Source organism: Anomaloglossus baeobatrachus, chromosome 2 (assembly GCF_048569485.1).
Source record: "Anomaloglossus baeobatrachus isolate aAnoBae1 chromosome 2, aAnoBae1.hap1, whole genome shotgun sequence".
NCBI lineage: Eukaryota > Metazoa > Chordata > Amphibia > Anura > Aromobatidae > Anomaloglossus > Anomaloglossus baeobatrachus.
In genome coordinates, this window is record NC_134354.1 from 356,371,761 (window position 1) to 356,383,099 (window position 11,339).

At 35.6% G+C, this 11,339-nt stretch overlaps 6 non-coding genes across 6 annotated transcripts; all 6 read right to left on the bottom strand.

Moving 5' to 3' along the window:
* Positions 1-488: 488 nt before the first annotated feature.
* TRNAV-UAC (transfer RNA valine (anticodon UAC)) lies at positions 489-561 on the bottom strand. Its single transcript has one exon. It is a non-coding gene; the product is annotated as a tRNA-Val (tRNA).
* Positions 562-3,660: 3,099 nt separating this feature from the next.
* Positions 3,661-3,733, bottom strand: TRNAV-CAC (transfer RNA valine (anticodon CAC)). The gene has a single exon. It is a non-coding gene; the product is annotated as a tRNA-Val (tRNA).
* Positions 3,734-3,909: 176 nt separating this feature from the next.
* On the bottom strand, positions 3,910-3,982 carry TRNAV-UAC (transfer RNA valine (anticodon UAC)). The gene has a single exon. It is a non-coding gene; the product is annotated as a tRNA-Val (tRNA).
* A 1,406-nt stretch (positions 3,983-5,388) lies between these two features.
* Positions 5,389-5,461, bottom strand: TRNAV-CAC (transfer RNA valine (anticodon CAC)). Its single transcript has one exon. It is a non-coding gene; the product is annotated as a tRNA-Val (tRNA).
* A 4,018-nt stretch (positions 5,462-9,479) lies between these two features.
* TRNAV-UAC (transfer RNA valine (anticodon UAC)) lies at positions 9,480-9,552 on the bottom strand. Its single transcript has one exon. It is a non-coding gene; the product is annotated as a tRNA-Val (tRNA).
* Positions 9,553-10,468: 916 nt separating this feature from the next.
* TRNAV-AAC (transfer RNA valine (anticodon AAC)) lies at positions 10,469-10,541 on the bottom strand. Its single transcript has one exon. It is a non-coding gene; the product is annotated as a tRNA-Val (tRNA).
* Between the last annotated feature and the right edge of the window lie 798 nt (positions 10,542-11,339).

The window sequence follows — 11,339 nt, forward strand, 5'->3', positions numbered from 1 at the left end:
GGTTTTACTGGGGATTGAACGCAGGACCTTCTGCGTGTTAAGCAGACGTGATGACCACTACTCTATGAAACCTGATGGAAAGTTACTGTGTATTGGCCAGCAGAGCAGAATTGTGACTGACGGGGCCTTTTTATTGCTGAAGGAAAGTATTTTTGGTTAATGAAACATTTACAATTTTTATTACATATTTTACCAGTTTTATTCCTACAAAAGGATTTTGCTTAAATTGAAGTTTATATTGAATGTGTTACTTTTTTCTCCATAGTTTGGTCTTTTGCTTTTGTATTTATGGGAACTATATATTTTGAAACAAATAGGATTTTTATAATATTGGATTATGTTTTCTGCTAAAATGGTCAATAAAAAAGAAACCCAAAATCGTAGTTCTCTTTGTGATGGAAGCCAAAATGTATTGTCATTTGGCAACGAAACCAAGAATTTCACATATTACAAGTCGATAGGAAATTACTTCAACACCAAAAACAGATTGGTTTCACTGGGGATTGAACCCAGGACCTTCAGCGTGTAAAGCAGATGTGATTTCCACTACACTATGAAACCTTTGAAAGCCTGCAAAGTAATGGCAATTAGAGACGAGTTTTGACCGCCAGGGAAAAAAAAACAAATTCGTAGCTCGGTTGGGGATGGAAGCCAAAATATCCCATCATTCGGCAACAAAGCCAAGAACTTCATATATTGTAGTTTAATTGAGTATTATTTCAACACCAAGAACAGATTGGTTTTACTGGGGATTGAACGCAGGACCTTCTGCGTGTTAAGCAGATGTGATGACCACTACTCTATGAAACCTGATGGAAAGTTACTGTGTATTGGCCAGCAGAGCAGAATTGTGACTGACGGGGCCTTTTTATTGCTGAAGGAAAGTATTTTTGGTTAATGAAACATTTACAATTTTTATAACATATTTTACCAGTTTTATTCCTACAAAGAGATTTTGCTTAAAAGGAAGTTTACATTGAATGTGTTACTTTTTTCCACATAGTTTAGTTGTTTGCTTTTGTATTTAAAGGAACTATATATTTTGAAACAAACAGGATTTTTATAATATGGGATTATGTTTTCTGCTAAAATAGTCAATAAAAAAGAAACCCAAAATCGTAGTTCTCTTGGTGATGGAAGCCAAAATATATTATCAGTTGGCAACAAAACAAAGAATTTCAAATATTACAGGTTGATAGCAAATTACTTCAACAGCAAAAACTGCTTGTTTTTAATGGGGATTGAACCCAGGACCTTCTGCGTGTGAAGTAGACGTGATGACCACTCCACTATGAAACCTGTGAAATCCTGCAAAGTAATGGCATTTAGAAACGAGTTTTGACCGCCAGGGGAAAAAAAAATAATAATTTGTAGTTCTGTTTGTGATGGAAGCCAAAACATACCGTCATTCGGCAACAATGCCGAGAACTTCATATATTGTAGTTGGACAGCGTATTATTTCAACACTAAGAACAGATTGGTTTCACTGGGGATTGAACCCAGGACCTTCTGCGTGTTAAGCAGACGTGATGACAACTACACTATGAAACCTGACGAAAAGTTACTGTGTATTGGCTAGCAGAGCAGAATTGTGACTGACGGGGCCTTTTTATTGCTGAAGGTAAGTATTTTTGGTTAATGAAACATTTACAATTATTATTACATATTTTTCCAGTTTTATTCCTACAAAGGGATTTTGCTTAAATTGAAGTTTATATTGAATGTGTTACTTTTTTCTCCATAGTTTGGTCTTTTGCTTTTGAATTTATGGGAACTATATATTTTGAAACAAATAGGATTTTTATAATATGGGATTATGTTTTCTGCTAAAATGGTCAATAAAAAAGAAACCCAAAATCGTAGTTCTCTTTGTGATGGAAGCCAAAATGTATTGTCATTTGGCAACGAAACCAAGAATTTCACATATTACAAGTCGATAGGAAATTACTTCAACACCAAAAACAGATTGGTTTTACTGGGGATTTCTGCGTGTTAAGCAGACGTGATGACCACTACTCTATAAAACCTGATGGAAAGTTACTGTGTATTGGCTAGCAGAGCAGAATTGTCACTGACGGGGCCTTTTTATTGCTGAAGGAAAGTATTTTTGGTTACTGAAACATTTACAATTTTTATTACATATTTTACCAGTTTTATTCCTACAAAGGGATTTTGCTTAAAAGGAAGTTTACATTGAATGTGTTACTTTTTTCCACATAGTTTAGTTGTTTGCTTTTGTATTTAAAGGAACTATATATTTTGAAACAATCAGGATTTTTATAATATGGGATTATGTTTTCTGCTAAAATGGTCAATAAAAAAGAAACCCAAAATCGTAGTTCTCTTTGTGATGGAAGCCAAAATGTATTGTCATTTGGCAACGAAACCAAGAATTTCACATATTACAAGTCGATAGGAAATTACTTCAACACCAAAAACAGATTGGTTTCACTGGGGATTTCTGCGTGTTAAGCAGACGTGATGACCACTACTCTATAAAACCTGATGGAAAGTTACTGTGTATTGGCTAGCAGAGCAGAATTGTCACTGACGGGGCCTTTTTATTGCTGAAGGAAAGTATTTTTGGTTAATGAAACATTTACAATTTTTATTACATATTTTACCAGTTTTATTCCTACAAAGGGATTTTGCTTAAAAGGAAGTTTACATTGAATGTGTTACTTTTTTCCACATAGTTTAGTTGTTTGCTTTTGTATTTAAAGGAACTATATATTTTGAAACAATCAGGATTTTTATAATATGGGATTATGTTTTCTGCTAAAATGGTCAATAAAAAAGAAACGCAAAATCGTAGTTCTCTTGGTAATAAAAGCCAAAATATATTATCAGTTGGCAACAAAACAAAGAATTTCATATGTTACAGGTTGATAGCAAATTACTTCAACAGCGAAAATGGCTTTTTTTTACTGGGGATTGAACCCAGGACCTTCAGCGTGTGAAGTAGACATGATGATGACTCCACTATGAAACCTGTGAAATCCTGCAAAGTAATGGCATTTAGAGACGAGTTTTGACCGCCAGGGGAAAAAAAAATAATAATTTGTAGTTCTGTTTGTGATGGAAGCCAAAACATCCCGTCATTCGGCAACAAAGACGAGAACTTCATATATTGGAGTTGGATAGCGTATTATTTCAACACTAAGAACAGATTGGTTTCACTGGGGATTGAACCCAGGACCTTCTGCGTGTTAAGCAGACGTGATGACCACTACACTATGAAACATGACGATAAGTTACTGTGTATTGGCTAGCAGAGCAGAATTGTGACTGACGGGGCCTTTTTATTGCTGAAGGAAAGTATTTTTGGTTAATGAAACATTTACAATTATTATTACATATTTTACCAGTTTTATTCCTACAAAGGGATTTTGCTTAAATTGAAGTTTATATTGAATGTGTTACTTTTTTCTCCATAGTTTGGTCTTTTGCTTTTGTATTTATGGGAACTATATATTTTGAAACAAATAGGATTTTTATAATATAGGATTATGTTTTCTGCTAAAATGGTCAATAAAAAAGAAACCCAAAATCGTAGTTCTCTTTGTGATGGAAGCCAAAATGTATTGTCATTTGGCAACGAAACCAAGAATTTCACATATTACAAGTCGATAGGAAATTACTTCAACACCAAAAACAGATTGGTTTCACTGGGGATTGAACCCAGGACCTTCTGCGTGTGAAGCAGACGTGATGACCACTACACTATGAAACCTTTGAAATCCTGCAAAGTAATGGCAATTAGAGTCGTGTTTTGACCGCCAGGGGAAAAAAAACAAATTCGTAGCTCTGTTGGTGATGGAAGCTAAAACATCCCGTTATTCGGCAACAAAGCCAAGAACTTTATATACTGCAGGTTGATAGGGGATTATTTCAACACCAAGAACACATGGGTTTCACTGGGGATTGAACCCAGGACCTTCTGCGTGTAAAGCAGACGTGATTTCCACTACACTATGAAACCTTTGAAAGCATGCAAAGTAATGGCAATTAGAGACGAGTTTTGACCGCCAGGGAAAAAAAAAACAAATTCGTAACTCTGTTGGGGATGGAAGCCAAAACATTCCATTATTCGGCAACAAAGCCAAGAACTTCATTTATTGTAGTTTAATTGAGTATTATTTCAACACCAAGAACAGATTGGTTTTACTGGGGATTGAACGCAGGACCTTCTGCGTGTTAAGCAGACGTGATGACCACTACTCTATAAAACCTGATGGAAAGTTACTGTGTATTGGCTAGCAGAGCAGAATTGTGACTGACGGGGCCTTTTTATTGCTGAAGGAAAGTATTTTTGGTTAATGAAACATTTACAATTTTTATTACATATTTTACCAGTTTTATTCCTATAAAGGGATTTTTCTTAAAAGGAAGTTTACATTGAATGTGTTACTTTTTTCCACATAGTTTAGTTGTTTGCTTTTGTATTTAAAGGAACTATATATTTTGAAACAAACAGGATTTTTATAATATGGGATTATGTTTTCTGCTAAAATGGTCAATGAAAAAGAAACCCAAAATCGTAGTTCTCTTGGTGAGGGAAGCCAAAATATATTATCAGTTGTCAACAAAACCAAGAATTTCATATATTATAGGTTGATAGCAAATTACTTCAACAGCGAAAATGGCTTGTTTTTACTGGGGAATGAACCCAGGACCTTCTGCGTGTGAAGTAGACGTGTTGACCACTCCACTATGAAACCTGTGACACCCTGCAAAGTAATGGCATTTAGAGACGAGTTTTGACCGCCAGGGGAAAAAAAAAAATAATTTGTAGTTCTGTTTGTGATGGAAGCCAAAACATACCGTCATTCGGCAACAATGCCGAGAACTTCATATATTGTAGTTGGATAACATATTATCTCAAAACTAAGAACAGATTGGTTTCACTGGGGATTGAACCCAGGACCTCCTGTGTGTTAAGCAGACGTGATGACCACTACACTATGAAACCCGACAAAAAGTTACTGTGTATTGGCTAGCAGAGCAGAATTGTGACTGACGGGGCCTTTTTATTGCTGAAGGAAAGTATTTTTGGTTAATGAAACATTTACAATTATTATTACATATTTTACCAGTTTTATTCCTACAAAGGGATTTTGCTTAAATTGAAGTTTATATTGAATGTGTTACTTTTTTCTCCATAGTTTGGTCTTTTGCTTTTGTATTTATGGGAACTATATATTTTGAAACAAATAGGATTTTTATAATATGGGATTATGTTTTCTGCTAAAATGGTCAATAAAAAAGAAACCCAAAATCGTAGTTCTCTTTGTGATGGAAGCCAAAATGTATTGTCATTTGGCAACGAAACCAAGAATTTCACATATTACAAGTCGATAGGAAATTACTTCAACACCAAAAACAGAGTGGTTTCACTGGGGATTGAACCCAGGACCTTCTGCGTGTGAAGCAGACGTGATGACCACTACACTATGAAACCTTTGAAATCCTGCAAAGTAATGGCAATTAGAGACGAGTTTTGACCGCCAGGGAAAAAAAACAAATTCATAGCTCTGTTGGTGATGGAAGCTAAAACATCCCGTTATTTGGCAACAAAGCCAAGAACTTTCTATACTGCAGGTTGATAGGGGATTATTTCAACACCAAGAACACATGGGTTTCACTGGGGATTGAACCCAGGACCTTCTGTGTGTAAAGCACACGTGATTTCCACTACACTATGAAACCTTTGAAAGCCTGCAAAGTAATGGCAATTAGAGACGAGTTTTGACCGCCAGGGAAAAAAAAAACAAATTCGTAGCTCTGTTGGGGATGGAAGCCAAAACATCCCATCATTCGGCAACAAAGCCAAGAACTTCATATATTGTAGTTTAATTGAGTATTATTTCAACACCAAGAACAGATTGGTTTTACTGGGGATTGAACGCAGGACCTTCTGCATGTTAAGCAGACGTGATGACCACTACTCTATGAAACCTGATGGAAAGTTACTGTGTATTGGCTAGCAGAGCAGAATTGTGACTGACGGGGCCTTTTTATTGCTGAAGGAAAGTATTTTTGGTTAATGAAACATTTACAATTTTTATTACATATTTTACCAGTTTTATTCCTACAAAGGGATTTTGCTTAAAAGGAAGTTTACATTGAATGTGTTACTTTTTTCCACATAGTTTAGTTGTTTGCTTTTGTATTTAAAGGAACTATATATTTTGAAACAAACAGGATTTTTATAATATGGGATTATGTTTTCTGCTAAAATGGTCAATAAAAAAGAAACCCAAAATCGTAGTTCTCTTGGTGAGGGAAGCCAAAATATATTATCAGTTGGCAACAAAACCAAGAATTTCATATATTACAGGTTGATAGCAAATTACTTCAACAGCGAAAACGGCTTGTTTTTACTGGGGATTGAACCCAGGACCTTCTGCGTGTGAAGTAGACATGATGACCACTCCACTATGAAACCTGTGAATTCCTGCAAAGTAATGGCATTTAGAGACGAGTTTTGACCGCCAGGGGAAAAAAATAAATAATTTGTAGTTCTGTTTGTGATGGAAGCCAAAACATCCCGTCATTCGGCAACAAAGCCGAGAACTTCATATATTGTAGTTGGATAGCGTATTTTTTCAACACTAAGAACAGATTGGTTTCACTGGGGATTGAACTCAGGACCTTCTGCGTGTTAAGCAGACGTGTGACCACTACACTATGAAACCTGACGAAAAGTTACTGTGTATTGGCTAGCAGAGCAGAATTGTGACTGACGGGGCCTTTTTATTGCTGAAGGAAAGTATTTTTAGTTAATGAAACATTTACAATTATTATTACATATTTTACCAGTTTTATTCCTAGAAAGGGATTTTGCTTAAATTGAAGTTTATATTGAATGTGTTACTTTTTTGTCCATAGTTTAGTTGTTTGCTTTTGTATTTAAAGGAACTATATATTTTGAAACAAATAGGATTTTTATAATATGGGATTATGTTTTCTGCTAAAATGGTCAACAAAAAAGAGACCAAAAATCGTAGTTCTCTTGGTGAGGGAAGCCAAAATATATTATCAGTTGGCAACAAAACCAAGAATTTCATATATTACAGGTTGATAGCAAATTACTTCAACAGCGAAAACGGCTTGTTTTTACTGGGGATTGAACCCTGGACCTTCTGCGTGTGAAGTAGACGTGATGACCACTCCACTATGAAACCTTTGAAAGCCTTCAAAGTAATGGCAATTAGAGACGAGTTTTGACCGCCAGGGAAAAAAAAAAACAAATTCGTAGCTCTGTTGGGGATGGAAGCCAAAACATCCCATCATTCGGCAACAAAGCCAAGAACTTCATATATTGTAGTTTAATTGAGTATTATTTCAACACCAAGAACAGATTGGTTTTTACTGGGGATTGAATGCAGGACCTTCTGCGTGTTAAGCAGACGTGATGACCACTACTCTATGAAACCTGATGGAAAGTTACTGTGTATTGGCTAGCAGAGCAGAATTGTGACTGACGGGGCCTTTTTATTTCTGAAGGAAAGAATTTTTGGTTAATGAAACATTTACAATTTTTATTACATATTTTACCAGTTTTATTCCTACAAAGGGATTTTGCTTAAAAGGAAGTTTACATTGAATGTGTTACTTTTTTCCACATAGTTTAGTTGTTTGCTTTTGTATTTAAAGGAACTATATATTTTGAAACAAACAGGATTTTTATAATATGGGATTATGTTTTCTGCTAAAATGGTCAATAAAAAAGAGACCAAAAATCGTAGTTCTCTTGGTGAGGGAAGCCAAAATATATTATCAGTTGGCAACAAAACCAAGAATTTCATTTATTACAGGTTGATAGCAAATTACTTCGACAGCGAAAACGGCTTGTTTTTACTGGGGATTGATCCCTGGACCTTCTGCGTGAGAAGTAGACGTGATGACTACTCAACTATGAAACCTGTGCAATCCTGCAAAGTAATGGCATTTAGAGACGAGTTTTGACCGCCAGGGGAAAAAAAAATAATAATTTGTAGTTCTGTTTGTGATGGAAGCCAAAACATCCCATCATTCGGCAACAAAGCTGAGAACTTCATATATTGTAGTTGGATAGCGTATTATTTCAACACTAAGAACAGATTGGTTTCACTGGGGATTGAGCTCAGGACCTTCTGCGTGTTAAGTAGACATGTGACTACTACACTATGAAACCTGACGAAAAGTTACTGTGTATTGGCTAGCAGAGCAGAATTGTGACTGACGGGGCCTTTTTATTGCTGAAGGAAAGTATTTTTAGTTAATGAAACATTTACAATTATTATTACATATTTTACCAGTTTTATTCCTACAAAGGGATTTTGCTTAAATTGAAGTTTATATTGAATGTGTTACTTTTTTCTCCATAGTTTAGTTGTTTGCTTTTGTATTTAAATTAACTATATATTTTGAAACAAACAGGATTTTTATAATATGGGATTATGTTTTCTACTAAAATGGTCAATAAAAAAGAGACCAAAAATCGTAGTTCTCTTGGTGAGGGAAGCCAAAATATATTATCAGTTGGCAACAAAACCAAAAATTTCATATATTGCAGGTTGATAGCAAATTACTTCAACAGCAAAAACAGCTTGTTTTTACTGGGGATTGAACCCTGGACCTTCTGCGTGTAAAGTAGACGTGATGACCACTACACTATGAAACCTTTGAAATCCTGCAAAGTAATGGCAATTAGAGACGAGTTTTGACCGCCAGGGGAAAAAAAATAAAATAATTTGTAGTTCTGTTTGTGATGGAAGCCAAAACATACCGTCATTCGGCAACAATGCCGAGAACTTCATATATTGTAGTTGGATAGCGTATTATTTCAACACTAAGAACAGATTGGTTTCATTGGGGATTGAACCCAGGACCTTCTGCTTGTTAAGCAGACGTGATGACCACTACACTATGAAACCTGACTAAATGTTATTGTTTATTGGCTAACAGTGCAGAAGTGTGACTGACGAGGCCTTTTTATTGCTGAAGGAAAGTATTTTTGGTTAATGAAACATTTACAATTATTATTACATATTTTACCAGTTTTATTCCTACAAAGGGATTTTGCTTAAATTGAAGTTTATATTGAATGTGTTACTTTTTTCTCCATAGTTTGGTCTTTTGCTTTTGTATTTATGGGAACTATATATTTTGAAACAAATAGGATTTTTATAATATGGGATTATGTTTTTAACCAAAATAGTATTTTTGGTTAATGAAACATTTACAATTATTATTACATATTTTACCAGTTTTATTCCTACAAAGGGATTTTGCTTAAATCCACTACACTATGAAACCTTTGAAATTCTGCAAAGTAATGGCAATTAGAGACGAGTTTTGACCATCAGGGGAAAAAAAACAAATTCGTAGCTCTGTTGGTGATGGAAGCTAAAACATCCCGTTATTCGGCAACAAAGCCAAGAACTTTATATACTGCAGGTTGATAGGGGATTATTTCAACACCAAGAACACATGGGTTTCACTGGGGATTGAACCCAGGACCTTCTGCGTGTAAAGCAAACGTGATTTCCACTACACTATGAAACCTTTGAAATCCTGCAAAGTAATGGCAATTAGAGACGAGTTTTGACCGCCAGGGAAAAAAAAAACAAATTCGTAGCTCTGTTGGGGATGGAAGCCAAAACATCCCATCATTCGGCAACAAAGCCAAGAACTTCATATATTGTAGTTTAATTGAGTATTATTTCAACACCAAGAACAGATTGGTTTTACTGGGGACTGAACGCAGGACCTTCTGCGTGTTAAGCAGACGTGATGACTACTACTCTATGAAACCTGATGGAAAGTTACTGTGTATTGGCTAGCAGAGCAGAATTGTGACTGACAGGGCCTTTTTATTGCTGAAGGAAAGTATTTTTGGTTAATGAAACATTTACAATTTTTATTACATATTTTACCAGTTTTATTCCTACAAAGAGATTTTGCTTAAAAGGAAGTTTACATTGAATGTGTTACTTTTTTCCACATAGTTTAGTTGTTTGCTTTTGTATTTAAAGGAACTATATATTTTGAAACAAACAGGATTTTTATAATATGGGATTATGTTTTCTGCCAAAATGGTCAATAAAAAAGAGACCCAAAATCGTAGTTCTCTTGGTGAGGGAAGCCAAAATATATTATCAGTTGGCAACAAAACCAAGAATTTCATATATTACAGGTTGATAGAAAATTACTTCAACAGCGAAAACGGCTTGTTTTTACTGGGGATTGAACCCTGGACCTTCTGCGTGTGAAGTAGACGTGATGACCACTCCACTATGAAACCTGTGAAATCGTGCAAAGTAATGGCATTTAGAGACGCGTTTTGACCGCCAGGGGAAAAAAAAAATAATTTGTAGTTCTGTTTGTGATGGAAGCCAAAACATCCCGTCATTTGGCAACAATGCCGAAAACTTAATATATTGTAGTTGGATAGCATATTATTTCAACACTAAGAACAGATTGGTTTCACTGGGGATTGAACCCAGGACCTTCTGCGTGTTAAGCAGACGTGATAACCACTACACTATGAAACCTGACGAAAAGTCATTGAGTATTGGGACGGGCCTTTTTATTGCTGAAGGAAAGTATTTTTGGTTAATGAAACATTTACAATTATTATTACATATTTTACCAATTTTATTCCTACAAAGGGATTTTGCTTAAATTGAAGTTTATATTGAATGTGTTACTTTTTTCTCCAAAGTTTGGTCTTTTGCTTTTGTATTTATGGGTACTATATATTTTGAAACAAATTGGATTTTTATAATATGGGATTATGTTTTCTGCTAAAATGGTCAATAAAAAAGAAACCCAAAATCGTAGTTCTCTTTGTGATGGAAGCCAAAATGTATTGTCATTTGGCAACGAAACCAAGAATTTCACATATTACAAGTAGAGATGAGCGAACCGGTCCCCGTTCGGCTCGAGGTCGGTTCGCCGAACGGAGGTCCCGTTCGAGTTCGGTTCGTCGAACGTTTGACGAACCGAACTCGAACTGCATAGGAAACAATGGCAGGCAATCACAAACACAGAAAAACACTTAGAAAACACCCTCAAAGGTGTCCAAAAGGTGACAAACAACTCACAACACAAACACATGGGAAAGTGACAAGGACAAATTCTCATGTGAAAACAAAACAGCGTTACGAGGAAAAAGAGGACGAGACACAGATATAGGCATGGCATGCCCTTCTAAAATCATGTAAAACACCGCAAGGTGACTCCAAGCGGAGTCTCCCTTTTTTTCCAAAAATTGTGCCCCACACACACCCACCCATTCAGTGGCAGCACTTGTGCCCTAGTTGAACACTTCACAGCTATATTTGCATCAA